The sequence below is a fragment of the Dryobates pubescens genome, chromosome 14 (assembly GCF_014839835.1).
Source record: "Dryobates pubescens isolate bDryPub1 chromosome 14, bDryPub1.pri, whole genome shotgun sequence".
NCBI lineage: Eukaryota > Metazoa > Chordata > Aves > Piciformes > Picidae > Dryobates > Dryobates pubescens.
The window spans coordinates 554798-568542 of NC_071625.1; the positions used below are offsets into that span (position 1 = coordinate 554798).

At 41.0% G+C, this 13745-nt stretch overlaps 1 protein-coding gene across 1 annotated transcript in view; it reads left to right on the top strand.

Annotated features, from left to right (window-relative positions):
* Positions 1-13745, top strand: part of ANGPT1 (angiopoietin 1) — a 130197-nt gene that overhangs the window by 102025 nt on the left and 14427 nt on the right. The window lies entirely within an intron of this gene.

The window sequence follows — 13745 nt, forward strand, 5'->3', positions numbered from 1 at the left end:
AGAGCAAACACAAGTGAGGCAATTTCTCAACACAGAGGCTGGAAGTGTTTCTTTTTAAAAAACAATGCAAAAACCCCCAAACAAACAAAACCAACCAACCAAACCCCAGCAGTGTAAAGCTGGGTAGTGTAGGACCTTAAACACTGTTAGAAGATGATTGAAAATACAGTGAAAAGATGGGACAAATACTTGTCAAGTGAGGAAATCTGTCAAAGGACAGAGTTACTCCTATCTAAAAACTGCAGTGAAAATGGAGACGCCAGGAGGTGAATTCACCCAGGGGGTGAATGAAGATGCCAGAATTTGCCAGCAACAACAGTGTCATTTTTGCACACATTTGTTCCGTACTGAGTAGGCACAGCATGTATTGCTGAGGAGCTGGAGGGATGCTGAAAATACAGCTTATGTTAAGGGAGGATTTTTTTTCAGGGCTCCTCTGGGTTCATTCATGGCAAAACAGCTAGAGAATGTCGTGTTTTGTTTCAGAATGATAGGCTGTGTTCATTGTAAGAGAATACAGCAACTTGGAAAAGCTTAAGGTTCTTCTGCTTGTCACAAGTACATGTAGCCTGCCCTGAGTAGAAGAGGAGGCAAAGAGTTTGAGGAAAGGCTTTACCATTGGTCCTTCAACTGTTTGTGAACTCTGATGTGGACTGTGACCTGAGACTGCCTCAGGTGCTAACTACCAACCATGACCAGAGCATGGCCTTAAGAAATTTTGTCCACTTGCCTGTGTATATTTAACCTGCTGCTCTTTTTCTGGCACAGATTTAGCCTGGTCCAAGTAGCACTTTCCCAGTCATTTCTTGAACTGTGGCATCCCATAGAAAAAGGACTTTTCCCAATATACACTGTGAGCAAGTCCATGTTAGCTTGATGGAGGAGAAAGTCTAGCCACACAGACATGAGTGGTGGCATGCCACTCACTTTGAAGGCCAAAGAGTAAGCCCAGGATTTAATCTTTATTCAAATTTTAATGTGTCTTTTGTAATAAGCTGCCTTAAAGAAAGAACCTTTACAGGACTTAGTCATAGGATTTGCCCTGGCTGATAACACTTGGAGATGCCTTGAACAGATTAGGTTTAGTATATTGATGAACAGCCGAGTAGCACTGGAAAATCATCCTGAATCAATTGAGCTCTCTGCATGTCTATATGAGAAGGGAAAGGGAAAGGGAAAGGGAAAGGGAAAGGGAAAGGGAAAGGGAAAGGGAAAGGGAAAGGGAAAGGGAAAGGGAAAGGGAAAGGGAAAGGGAAAGGGAAAGGGAAAGGGAAAGGGAAAGGGAAAGGGAAGGAAATCCACCTTCATTAGAAGAAGGAGATCTTTTGTCATATAAACCATATTTTCTGACCATGGAAAAGTTGTAAAGATTGATTCATGAAGATACTTCTGGCTGAACAAGAAAAACAAATGAGATGCATTTCAGAAGTGTGGAAATTAAATCAAAGAGTGCTCAGGCCTCAAGAAGAATAATACTGAGAGGCAGGGATAAACCCTGCTATTCATGCCAAGTAACTTTTCCACACAATCAGAAGGAATTTGACTTGGGACTAATGGCTGCAGCTTTGGTTTCTGTCCTAGGCCACAGTCCAATCAAGGCCAGAATGTGGTCTACTCATGCTGTCTGTGGGGCTTCCTTACAGTACAACTGGAGTTCTTCTGTCTAGCAAATAAGGAATCAGTTCCATTCACATTATTCTGTAATAAACAGAGAGGGAAACACTAAGAAGCAAAAAAGGGTCTGTCCACCTTTGTTGGCCCTTTGGGTTTCCAATGAATTCCTCCATGATTTTTCCTCAAAGATATATAAATATTTAAAGAAAAGAACTGAGTAACATGGTGACATTTCTGGAAGTAATGAAGTGTAAGCCTCATGCAGATCTAGATTGTTTTCATGCCTGACAAAGGCACTAGTGCCTGGTCCAGACAGATATATGTCCAAGAGGAATTTTGCAGACCGGGATTGTGCCGGGCTCTCTCAGAAGTCATTACAAGCATGTATCTTATGACATAGCAACTCTTTATTTTGTTGCCAGCATCACTATCTGAGATAGAAGCTACTCCAGAAGGCAGGCCAAATACAAGCCTGATTATTGAGTCCTAAATAGCTGGCTGCTCTTCAGGGAATGCTATTTTTTTCTTTATCTGAGGAGCTACCATTAAGAATTTAATTGATTCCTCTGAAGTTGGAAACCACAGTTCCCAACCTTCTGCTTGCAGAGCCTTTCCTTCACAGTTGTTGGGCATTTGCCACGTTTGCTTTCAATACCTCAAACAGAACAGCGTATCTTCCCAAAGCCGTAGTTGCTGTTCACATGCAATCATTTCTCCAAACAAACTAGATACTCTCTTATTTTGGAAGCTGTTATGATTTTGTGCTAGTGACCAACATTAAATATCGCTTCTTCAAACACTAAAAGCTGGCTGGGGTGCTGTGGAGTCTCCCTCTATGGAGATATTCAAGACCTGCCTGGATGTGTTCCTGTGTGATCTGCTCTAGGTGACCCTGCTCTGGCAGGGGGATTGGACTGGATGAGCTTTGGAGGTCCCTTCCAGCCACTAACACTCTGTGATTCTTCAATACTATTTGCAAAACTAAATAATTGCAGACTGGCTGCACTCTACCTTGGTTTCAAATAATACAAGCTCACTAAGCAAAACTAACCAATAAAGAGAGAAGTTTACAAGCTGGTCTGGGCATTAGATCAAGCAGCTCTGAAGCAGAGAAGGGGTGTTGAAGTGAAGGGAAAATCTCAAAACGTGGAATATATTTCACTTATTCTGTGGCACTGTCTTGTACTTTTGGAAGACAGACAAAAAAGGTTGCAGGTCTCACATTTGAATACAGTAAATTTAAAGAAAAGGAAAACAAATACCATGAAGAGATAAAATGTATCTGAGAAAATAGGGAAATATTTTTCATGCTGTTTTTGCAAGATCCAACCCCAACACTATGAGAAGTTCACTTCAGGCTGGATAACTCCCAATTGGTGATTTCAGAAGTGTTCTGTTTTTTCTCTGGGCTGTTTGTATTCTCTTTACTACTTTTAGTGAGCCTAAAGAATCTATGGTTAAGAAGAGTAATGCTGAACACATGTATGTTAAAGAGTATACTTGTTCCTCCCTCAAAACTAGGCAGCTCCAAAGGGGTTTCTGAGAAGACAGAATTAAATCTATTTATTCCAGATGATGACTGCAGAGACAACAGTAGACATGAAAATGTGGACACCGAAGCAGTGAATTGATATCATTATCTGATAAGTGAAGCAAAAAAATAAGTCAATATTGCAGCACTTGTGCAACCTTCAATAGCATGGAAGTATGCAAGTGATTAATTTCCTTTAGACTTCTTATCTAGACAAAATGATTCCAGAGCGCTGTCTATAACGTGATGGAAACTGTCTCTGCCAATCTCCTTGCAAGTCTTACCCTGTGGCAGGTAAAATCTCCATACAGTTAGAAGCATCAGGTCTTACAAGCTCCATTTAGCACTGGCCTACTCAGCTTAACTCAAGAGACATATTCATAGAACTACAAGAAAGTGTAGACCGAATGAGACTCCCGGCAGACACGCGGCGTCTCTTCCTCTGCAGACTTTGCCTGGGTGACTCTTGACTATCTGTTGACCCTGATGTTCTTAGAAGCTGTACAGGTATGGCACCACTACCACTCCGAGCTGTGTTCTCAGACCCTCCAGCACTAGACAGAAAATGGAACCCTGTGTTGGAATTTCAGGAGCCACATTTCATAGTCCCACATATGAGTTCATGAAAGCACAGATACTGAGGCTGGATTTTGAGCAGTGTTCCAGCCTGTGCACCTGTCTGGTTTTGCTACTTGTGACATAGGAGTAGCATTTCCAAGCAAGGCATGTGGTGGAGCAGGGAGGAAATACGATCCTTAATTCACTGAGATATTTACACCTCAGAACTCAGAGCTGAGTACCTCCTCACCTCCCTGTGCAAATGCATCCCAGTATTTAGACATTCTTTAATTTAGAAGTTTTCCAGTGACACACTGGCTTCAGTCCTGTCCATGGATGAAGAGGATTAAATGATCAGACAATATTGATGAGGTGAGCAAGATTTTGGGATTGCTATAGGTATAGGTGAAAACTGATGATGGACAGGGAACATCCTAACCCCATGAGTGAATTACATACTTACAGTGCTGTCTGACCTTTGGTAGCTAAAGTTAAGAGTAGTCTTTGTATTGGAACCAGCATGACAAAGAGACAAGGAAATCTCAGGAGAAATGAAAGAGAGCACAGATAAATTGGAGAGGAGCAAGCAAGAGACAACATGACAGAAGAATGTCAGTTACGTAGACAGAAAATCAGATGCATGGGTCCTCAAAGGCAAGAAGTTGATGGAATTTGCTGCAAACAAATAGTTCAAATCACTTCAAAGCATCCAAGTGGCCCTGTGATTCATACACATCTAGGCAGCAGTTTCCAAGCTCCAGACATTGCTTTGGGAAACCAGATCAGCTGTCAAATGTAAACTAACAATTGTTAGACTTTTGTGACCTGACAGCAGGGAAATTTTAGTTCACTGAGAATCATAAAATGGTTTGGCTTAGGAGGCATCTTCAAAGGGCATTTAGTCTAATTCTGTGGTAAGCAGAGGACATCTTCAACTCATCGAGGTTTCTCAAAGCCTCATCCAACCTGATCTGGAATATTTCCAGGGATGGGGTGTCTACTACAGCTTCTCTGGTCAACCTGTCCCCATTTCACCAGTTTCTTCTTTACACCCAGTGTAAATCTATCCTCTTTTAGTTTAAAACCATTACCCCTTGCCCTATCACAACAGTCACAATAAAAATTTGTCCCCATCTTTGTCAAGAGCTCTTCTGAAGTGTTGTGAGGCTGAAGGAAGAGCTTCCCAGAGTACTGAATTTTTTAGCTCTTGTTTGTTTAAGCAATAGTATTATTTCACTCTGTTTTCTTAGGCAAACTAGGCAGGTAGCCTGGAGCCAGAGACCTTGATGTAATGTTAAGCTTTGTTTATTTTGTTTAAGGTGGAGGCTATTGATTTTTTTAATCACCATTCTTGAATTAATGCTGAAACTTGTTACCAAAATGTCTCACTTTCAGTAAGGTGGAGACAACTATTCTTCATGCCCTCTTTTTCATTGTACCAATGTTGCAAGAGGCAAAAGAAGTTATTATTTGAGTGTGAAACGTTTGGGGCGACCTTTAGTTTTGTGTATCTTTAATTTACAAGCCTGCTCCCCAGGCTATTGCTCTTCAGCAGCATGGCATCAACAGACCATTGGAATTATCCTCACTGCACCAAACCTTAGGTTTCTGTGTTAATGTGGTTGCTTGTTATCACCCAGGTTTTTCTGTGATGAATTTGCCATAAGTGATGGATTCTCTTCTTGTCTCACTTCAGCAGTTTAAGTAAAAGAGGGAATCGGTTTTTCTGAGGCATTGTCTCAGCTTCTTCTGCATTATTTGTATCACAGCAAACCTTCAAAGGGGCCATTCCCAGAGGGAGAAGAAAAACTGCATTGGAGGACACAGGGACTCTGTAGCAAAGCAATAAAATAAATATAGATCCTCTGGGACCCAGTGCTGTGCCCAGACTCCAATACTTTTCTTGTCAAAAATGAAAACTACAGAATAACTAAAAAGAAAAATAAATATAAGCATCATGCAACGATTTAGATACACAGTAATTCACTTCTCTTTGGAAGCTTGAAATGCACTTTGAGAGCCTAGTTCAGAGGAAATGTCTATGCAAAATCCTATTAACAGTCAGAGTGATATCTGTGGTATGCATACTTGCCATGATTTGAAAAGATGCTGAATATTTTTTCACCAAACAATGATATAGAAAGGATAACATGGAAAAAAAAAAAAAAAGAATTAATGTCTCTATGTATAGTTAAATATTTGGCTGAAGTAACTTTATTCTATTAAAGAACAATAATATTCTATGAAGTTTAAATAGGGGGAGTGCAGGGGTTCAATCTGATGCCCATTAACCAGAAGTTTTTCTGGAACCAGGCCAGTGTTGCTATATAATATCAGTGACTAGAGCTCACTGGCAGTCCATGCACTGTCTCTAAATGTAAGCAGAGATGAAATACAACATTTTCTCTGACTAACTGAAAGGCACTCTGTAGTTTATGAATTATAAACCTGAAGTTAATCCATGTAAATCCCCATGTATACTGTCCATCCACAGCTGATCAGTTCCCACCTCTTACCACGTAAAGTTTACTTGTATTTCACAGTACCTGTGGTCCTGAAGCAGGAACAGAGCTCTTCTTCTGTGTTATGCAGTATACTGGGAATGCATCTGTGCTGAGTATTCTAAAGAGGTGACTGAGTAGAGGGAAAGTGAATAGATAGAGAGAATTATGGAACAGATAGAAGAGGGGTGATGTACAGCTCCCGAGGAGTAGGGAAAAGGACTCCTTTGGATAGGGGATTAGGGAGTAGTGGAGCACTTTCCCCAGCATGGGAAAGCTGGGGATGGAGAGCTGGCTGGTGAGCAGGGAGGCAGTTGCAAACAGCAAAACCTTTTTAATTTCAATTCCCTTCAAGAAGCAAGAAAACAGATTCACTGTAGCAAAGCAGGCTCTCCATGGAGTGGTATGTAATTCTTAGTTATCCTTTGAGACTTGACAACTGGCAGCTCTGCAAAATCTAGTGACTATGTGGCATGTTTGAGTGAAGAAAGAGCACGGACTGCAGCTATGGAGCACAGCTGTACCAGGGCAAGCTATTCCAGATGCTCAATGCCAAGCTACAGTTGTCCATATGAAGATTAAAACCTGACTTTCCAAGAGCTACAAATGGTTAGAGGGCTGCCAATGAGACCTTCTACAAACACAGTCTCTTTCACATGGCAGAAAACATTGATGATTACTTCTCCAAGCTTATAACTTAAATATCCTTAAAAGTGAGAAATTTAATTTGGAACTGCAATATGTGGTTCATTATAAGTGTCATGGCACAGACAAATTCATATCTATTAGTCATTTTCATTAGTAGAGCTTTTGAGCCACCTCTAAATTGTTGTTGTTTTCAGTCTTACTTTTCTCTATCCTTTTCATTCAACTGATTATTCTTGATAGATATATTTCCTCCACCAGAACTGGATTATTCTTCTCCATGTATTCCTTTTCATGTACCTGCAGAATCCATCTTCCAGGGGCTTTTCATAGGCTATTGATAAGAAACATTTCTTTGAGCTCTTATGTTCCTAGAAACTTTTCTTCCCTTTGATGTTTCAGGGCTTTTCAGCCACGTAGCCAGAGAGGAGCTTGTTTTTCTGTATGTTCCACCACAGCTATCCCTCTGGCACACAGTGGGCATCTCATTATCTCCTCCTTCAGACTCCTAGATTCTTTTTTTTTTTTTTTAATGAAAATATATGAGTAAGAACAAAAGCATCTTATTTTCCCATAAAGCTTATCTACAGTAAAATAAACACATCAGCACAAACTACTGGTTACTTGAGGAAGAAAAACACTTGATCTGTAATAATTTACTAGATTTAGACATTATCTTGAATGTAATGACCTCAAGTGTGTATTCATGACTCAGACATGTTTTCCTGCAGGTAGATGAGATAAAGATTTTCAGTGCCAACAGTAAAGCTGTTGGGTCCTAGGAAGACAGTGCAGGACCCTAGCTGGAACATCAGATAGACAAAAGACAAATCAGGCAACACACAGAGTAGAGAGCTGCCTAGAGCTAACCATTAGGCAACACTGAGAATAGCAAAGCATCCATTTATATCCACTGATGATTCACAGCCCACAGCCTGAGAGTAGGAGACAATGTCTTAGGAAAGAAATTCAAGACCCTGGATTATAGCTGTTGCTTCCCAAGAGAAGCAGCAGTCCAGAGCAACAGGCTTGTTGAGGAAGCTCTGACTCTGCGTAATGAAGAATTCTCTGCTCTGAATGAGTAGGTCCTGGGTCACTTGTGAATGAGATGGGAGAAAGAATTCCAGTGCTCCCTGCTCCATGGAACATGTCTCTTTTTAGATTAAATAAGCTTTGATGCAAATGTGTTATGAAACAGCAAGGACTATCCCACAACTCTGTGCACTCTGCAAACGGTGTTGCTCCGGACTCAGACTTGTATTCTCTCTAAGGCTCGGTGAATCTTGAACACAGTGGGGCACATGCTGCTGCTTGTGGCACCCTTCTGAGGGAAGATTTGTGATTTTAAGCCTGTCTCTTGCTGAGTGAATGGAAACCACAACACCTGCATGGAGGGCAACCACTCAGATCAGTATGCTGTCACACTACTCGACTACTCATTATCTGGTGAGGAGCTCCATAGAAAAAAATAATAAATAAATAGTGCTGCTTGGAAATTTGTCCAAAATGTCCACAATTCTCACTGTTAGCCAAACATGCAAACTTAAGCTCTCCACAATGCAGAGTGAAGAAGAATGGGAGCTGGAGGCCCCCTCTGTAGAGTTTCTAAAAAGAGATGTGCAGTTTCTGTGCCCACATAGCTGCTGAGTCTCTGCCCACTCTCCCAGCTAAACAGAAGCTCAGGAGACTTCTCAGAGGGGCACTGAGCCCAAGCCTGCCCTTGAGTAGGCTCAGTGTCGTGCTTATTGTGACAGTACAGCTTCCAGCCAGGATGGAGTGTGGGCAGAATGAGCTCATGTCTGCTCACTGACCTGACAGAGCAAGCTTTCATCTGCCTGCAAAAAACATGCAGAAAATTCTTAAAGTGACCCTTATTTAATCTACTATGTTTGTGCTTAAAGCCTCTGAAGTCTGTTACCAACTGCCCAGCCAACCAGCTCTGGGTTTTATTTCCACCTCCCTTTTATCATCAACAGCTCTCCTGGCAAGTGGTTCTGGGGCCTGATTCTGAGAACACTTGCAGCACCGATTCATTATATGGTCAGGATAGTACCAGCACAGTGCTGTGGTCCTTTCTGTGAGTTCACTTCTTTCATGAGTCAGAAGGTCAAGGGTACCTGTGAGCTTTGGAGAGAATCTGGGAAACGGATCATCCCAGATTTTTCCAGAGCCATTTGTTGCATCAGTCTTTAAGAGTTTGTTGTTTTGTTACAGTGCTTTGGTTTTGGTTTTTCCTATGAAATGGAAACTTGATTGTGCTGTGGCTCTCTCTAAAGTCATGGTAATAAGAAGTGGCATTATTAATTAGCTGGTTCACAGCAGCAATGGGGTGGATGAGTAAGAGCACAAAGCAGAGGTATACATCATGTGGAGAGAGCTACTAATTACAGCTAACAACTTTGAACATGGCACAGGAGTGTCATGGTATCTGCTGCAGTGGGCTTTTTGTTAGTCTGGTCTCAAAAGTTTGGGTCATGGAAGAAGGAGATACTCAGTAACAATGGAAACCCAGTCAGAAAAAGACAAAAGGATTCCTGGTGCCACAGAGAGTCTGGTTTCCAGCTTCCTGTTTTCTCAGGTACTAGAGCCTGATGTGTTTTCCATTTTAAATCATGCTGAAGCAGCTCACCACACCTGACCCAAGTGCACGTGCACCACTCGTGCTCTGTGTTAGTTAGCCTTTTAATTCAGTCACACTGAAGTAAACCCTCCCTGTACCAGCCTCAGTGCCATTTGAACCAAAGAAGTTGTTATTGTGAATCACAGTTCTTACAAGGGCATGACCTGGGATTTTAGGGAGAAAAAAAGCCTGTAAGACATGCTGATCCCTGTTAGCCTGGTCAGCATGGCACCAGCACAGAACTTGGATCATAAATGGGTGGCAGTCAGTGAACCTTTCACTCATATGCGACTGCTTATCAGCCACAAATGCCGCCAAGGGAGTTGAAGTATGTTTGAACAGTCTGGTTATATTTTTCTACAGAGGTCTTAGTGCCACATAACTCATTTTGGCATTTTTAAGCTTAATTTTGCTTTATGACCTGTTGTGTATTTTTCAGGCTAGAGGTAGGACATGCTTCAGTACATAGTGTTTTAGCTCTACAGCATATTTTCAATATCATAAAACTTTAATCAAAAAGCTACTTGTCATATTGCTGGTGTGAATTACACTATACAAGAGAATCATAGAATTATAGAATGGTCTGGGTTGGAAGGGACCTCCAAAGGTCATCCAGTCAAACCCCCTCTGCAGTCAGCAGGGATATCCTTAACTAGATCAGGTTGCCCTGAGTCTTGTTGAGCCTCACCTTGAATATCTCCAGGAATGGGGCCCCAACCCCCTCCTTGGGCAACCTATTGCAGTGTTCCACCACTCTCATGGTGCAGAACTTGTTCCTAACATCCAGTCTAAATCTGCTCTAGTTTGGATCCATTGTCCCTTGTCTGTCACTGCAAGCCTTCGTAAACAGTCTCTCTGCAGTTTTGTTGTTTCATCACTATTTCAATCTTCAAAATGACATCAAAATGTTAAAAAAGAGGCAATAAATGAGGCAACAAATTGTTGCCAGAGAGACATCAGGCAATTACTCTTTCCTTAATACTACTTTATATTATTTCCATATTTGTAAACAATTGCATTTATATTATACTATACTGCTACTGATATATTATACTGTTGACTGATGTATTATACTGTTGTCTGAGTCCACAGTCACCAGATTAAGGCCCTTAATGTAATTAGTAGGAATTGTTAAGCTGTGAACTGTCTTATCCATCTGGAGTGAACAGATTCAAACATAGGTAAGTGAATGGAAATCCTGATTAACATTTTGCTTTGAAAATGTATCCCCCTAAAACATCCCTGTCTTATTCTCTGGGATCCACCCAGCAGAAAGCACACATCTCTTGACATGAATCCCATCATAAATCTTGAAAATCTCAGGCAGAACACAAAATATTTAATGTGCTATTTGTTGTCTCTTTAAACTGTAGTCTGTTGGCAGCTGTAAGCTCCTTCCATTCCAGCCACATTATAGCAGGGCTGTAGTATGATTTGAGCAGGTCGTTAGGTCATTACCACTGGAAAGAATTCAAACTGAGAATGTGCATATGCCCAAAGGAGCACAACTGTAAAAGAAAATTGCCCTGCTAGCACAGAATAAAGTGTAAACAATCAGAAAACATTGATGAAAAACTAATTGCAGACTATTTGCACTTCTATCAATAGTGTTTCATTCCCTTACATTCCAACTCTCCACAAGGAGAGAAAGAAGCCACGATACTTTGCACAGTGTCAGTTAACTAGTGTGCCAGAGGAAACCTGAGGAAAAGGGTTATTCAGTTAGATGTTATATCCAATTCAGGATTTCATTGATTTCTTAATGGTGATTACAGGTCACACTTAATTCAACAGTTAACGTGAGAAGAACAAATACTCATATTTCAATCCAGAAGATCTGTGAGCTTGTGTGTCTCTCATTGCTTTTGTAGCCAACAGCCTTGCCCATTCCATGGACACTATAAACCTGTGTGAAGCAGGCATGATTCTTGAGCAGAATGGCAGAATCTGCACTGTGTGGAACTGCAGCTGTTCCCATGAAGTCACTCACAAGCTCTGCCTCCTTATGGAAGGCACTTCAGCCTCAGTGGCATTTTTGGAGCAGGTGATTTCAGGGACATTGTTCCATTTTGGTTTATCCAAAACCTTCAGAAGCTACAGATGTCATCTCAGTGCCAGACCTCGATTTTGTTCTTCTTTTTCTGCTGCTCTCTTATCTGATTCTTACTACTTCCTTCATGGCAAAGTGAATAATTTCTGGTACTATCTGCTACTCTTGATCTGCAGTGCATGCCTGCAGAAGGGTTTGTTATCTCACTGCCTGATTTGTGCCCTGAGATGTTATCATGACCATGGAACGTTAGAGAAACAGTTGATTATAAGGAAAGGGCTACTAGCAATTAAAATTTAACATCCATTTCTGCTCTCAAAGGCAGTTTGAATCCTTGGCAGGGGGACTTTTTCCAGGTGGACTGCAGTTCTCTACTGAGTTGCACAAACACTTGATTAAAACTCCACAATTAAGAGAAGAGCAAGGGTCTGGGATCCACATAACAAAAAATCATCTCCACTTAGAAAGGTATTGATAATGATTGCTAATTTTTAAAAAGCACCATAAAATACATCTATAGTCTAGGAAACATCAAGAATTGAGTATGCACAGAATTGATCCACGTCACAGACAGTGGCTTCCCAGTGAGAAAAATGTGAGTATGAGTTAACCTTTAAATCTTCTCATAACATGCAGAGTTCTTTGGTATTCCAAGGAATATGAAAATCGTGAGGATTTGTTATTGCTGAGTGCACAGAAAGTGTGTGGGGGGTGGGTTTTCTTTCTTTTCTGAAAATGTTAGAGGTTTAGGACTTTTAAACTAATATTTATGAATTAATTAACAGGTATCCTTAAACAGATTTGCACTAATATCATAGCCTTTTGCATGTCTGTCAATGGAACTTGCACATTTAAATGGCACCTGCATAGGTGCAAGCAGCATCATGCAACATAGCGAAGATTTAATTAGCTTAATTCAACGGTGGACAGGGACTTGGGGTACTTAAACTTCTTACAGCATAGCTATGGCCAGTTTAAGCCACAATTCCACATACTCCCTACAAAACAAACAAAAAATCAAAACCAAACCAAACCCAAAAAACCCAACCAACCAAAAATCCACACTCCCCCAGTTAAAACCCTAGCCCTCCCCTTCCTCCCCACTGATTCTCAACTGTTTAAACACAGTCATTTCCAAACACCAGCATATCTCAGTCAGATTGATAGAAGCTGTTAGCATAGCTCCATCTATGGTATTTGTGACTTTTTAGGTTACTACTTATTAATTCGTTTCAGTGAAGTAAACTGTGTGGTAACTGCTTTGCTGTGGCTTGTAAGTGATATTTCTCCAGTGACAGCAGGGTAACAAGAAGCTAGTGTCTCACTAGTAGTCCTCAGGGTGAAAGTAAGCACTGACAGCACACTGATACATCAAGTTTTCCGTTTCTGTTTTATCTGAACCAGTTAATTAGGATAATGTTCAGCCTCTGTGGATGGCAGTGGGTAACTGATGTCACCCTCAGCACAGCTAAGGCATGGATTTATGAAAAGATCTGTTACAATTGATCATAGAATCTCAGCCTATCCTCACAGCAGAGGTGTTCTGGCCTTAGGATCATCTTTGTGGTACTCCTCTGGACTCGCTCCAGCAGCTCTGTGTCCTTCTGCTGGGGACAGCAGAACTGGACACAATTTCAAGGTGGGGTCTCAGCAGAGCAGAGTCAAGGGGCAGGATCCACCTCTCTGGGCAATCAGTTTTGCCATTTCTACTGTTGCCTTCAGCCAGATCCCAGAAACTGTTGTTGAGGTGAGAGAAAAATAATTAACATATTGAATTACATTTTAAGGTAACCAAATTTCTCTTCCCTTGGCTTTGCCTGTGTCCTAGTTTTGTGTTTAGGAAGTTCAGTGCTATCAAAACAATTTGCATTATCATCTTAATATATGTTCAGTGTTTATATGTCCATCTAAGGTGTCAGCCATCTCTAGATAGTTCAAGTCCTTTTACCTTCTGAATTAACTTGTTATGCAGCCATGATCCAGGGCAGAAGTGGTACTTTCTGCAGCAACAGGAAATCTGAGCATTCATATAGCTGGTGGAAGAGGGTGATGGTGGTTTGGGTTTTTTCCTGCAGCAAGATTTTAACTTTTCATTAATAATAATAATTTGAAAAGTAATCTAATATATCTAATAACTGAAAAGTTTCATTTCAAGTTTATATTAGAGAAGAAAAAATGGTGGCTAATTTTGCTTTGATAAATACTGTGTTGGGAAATAGTTTCAAA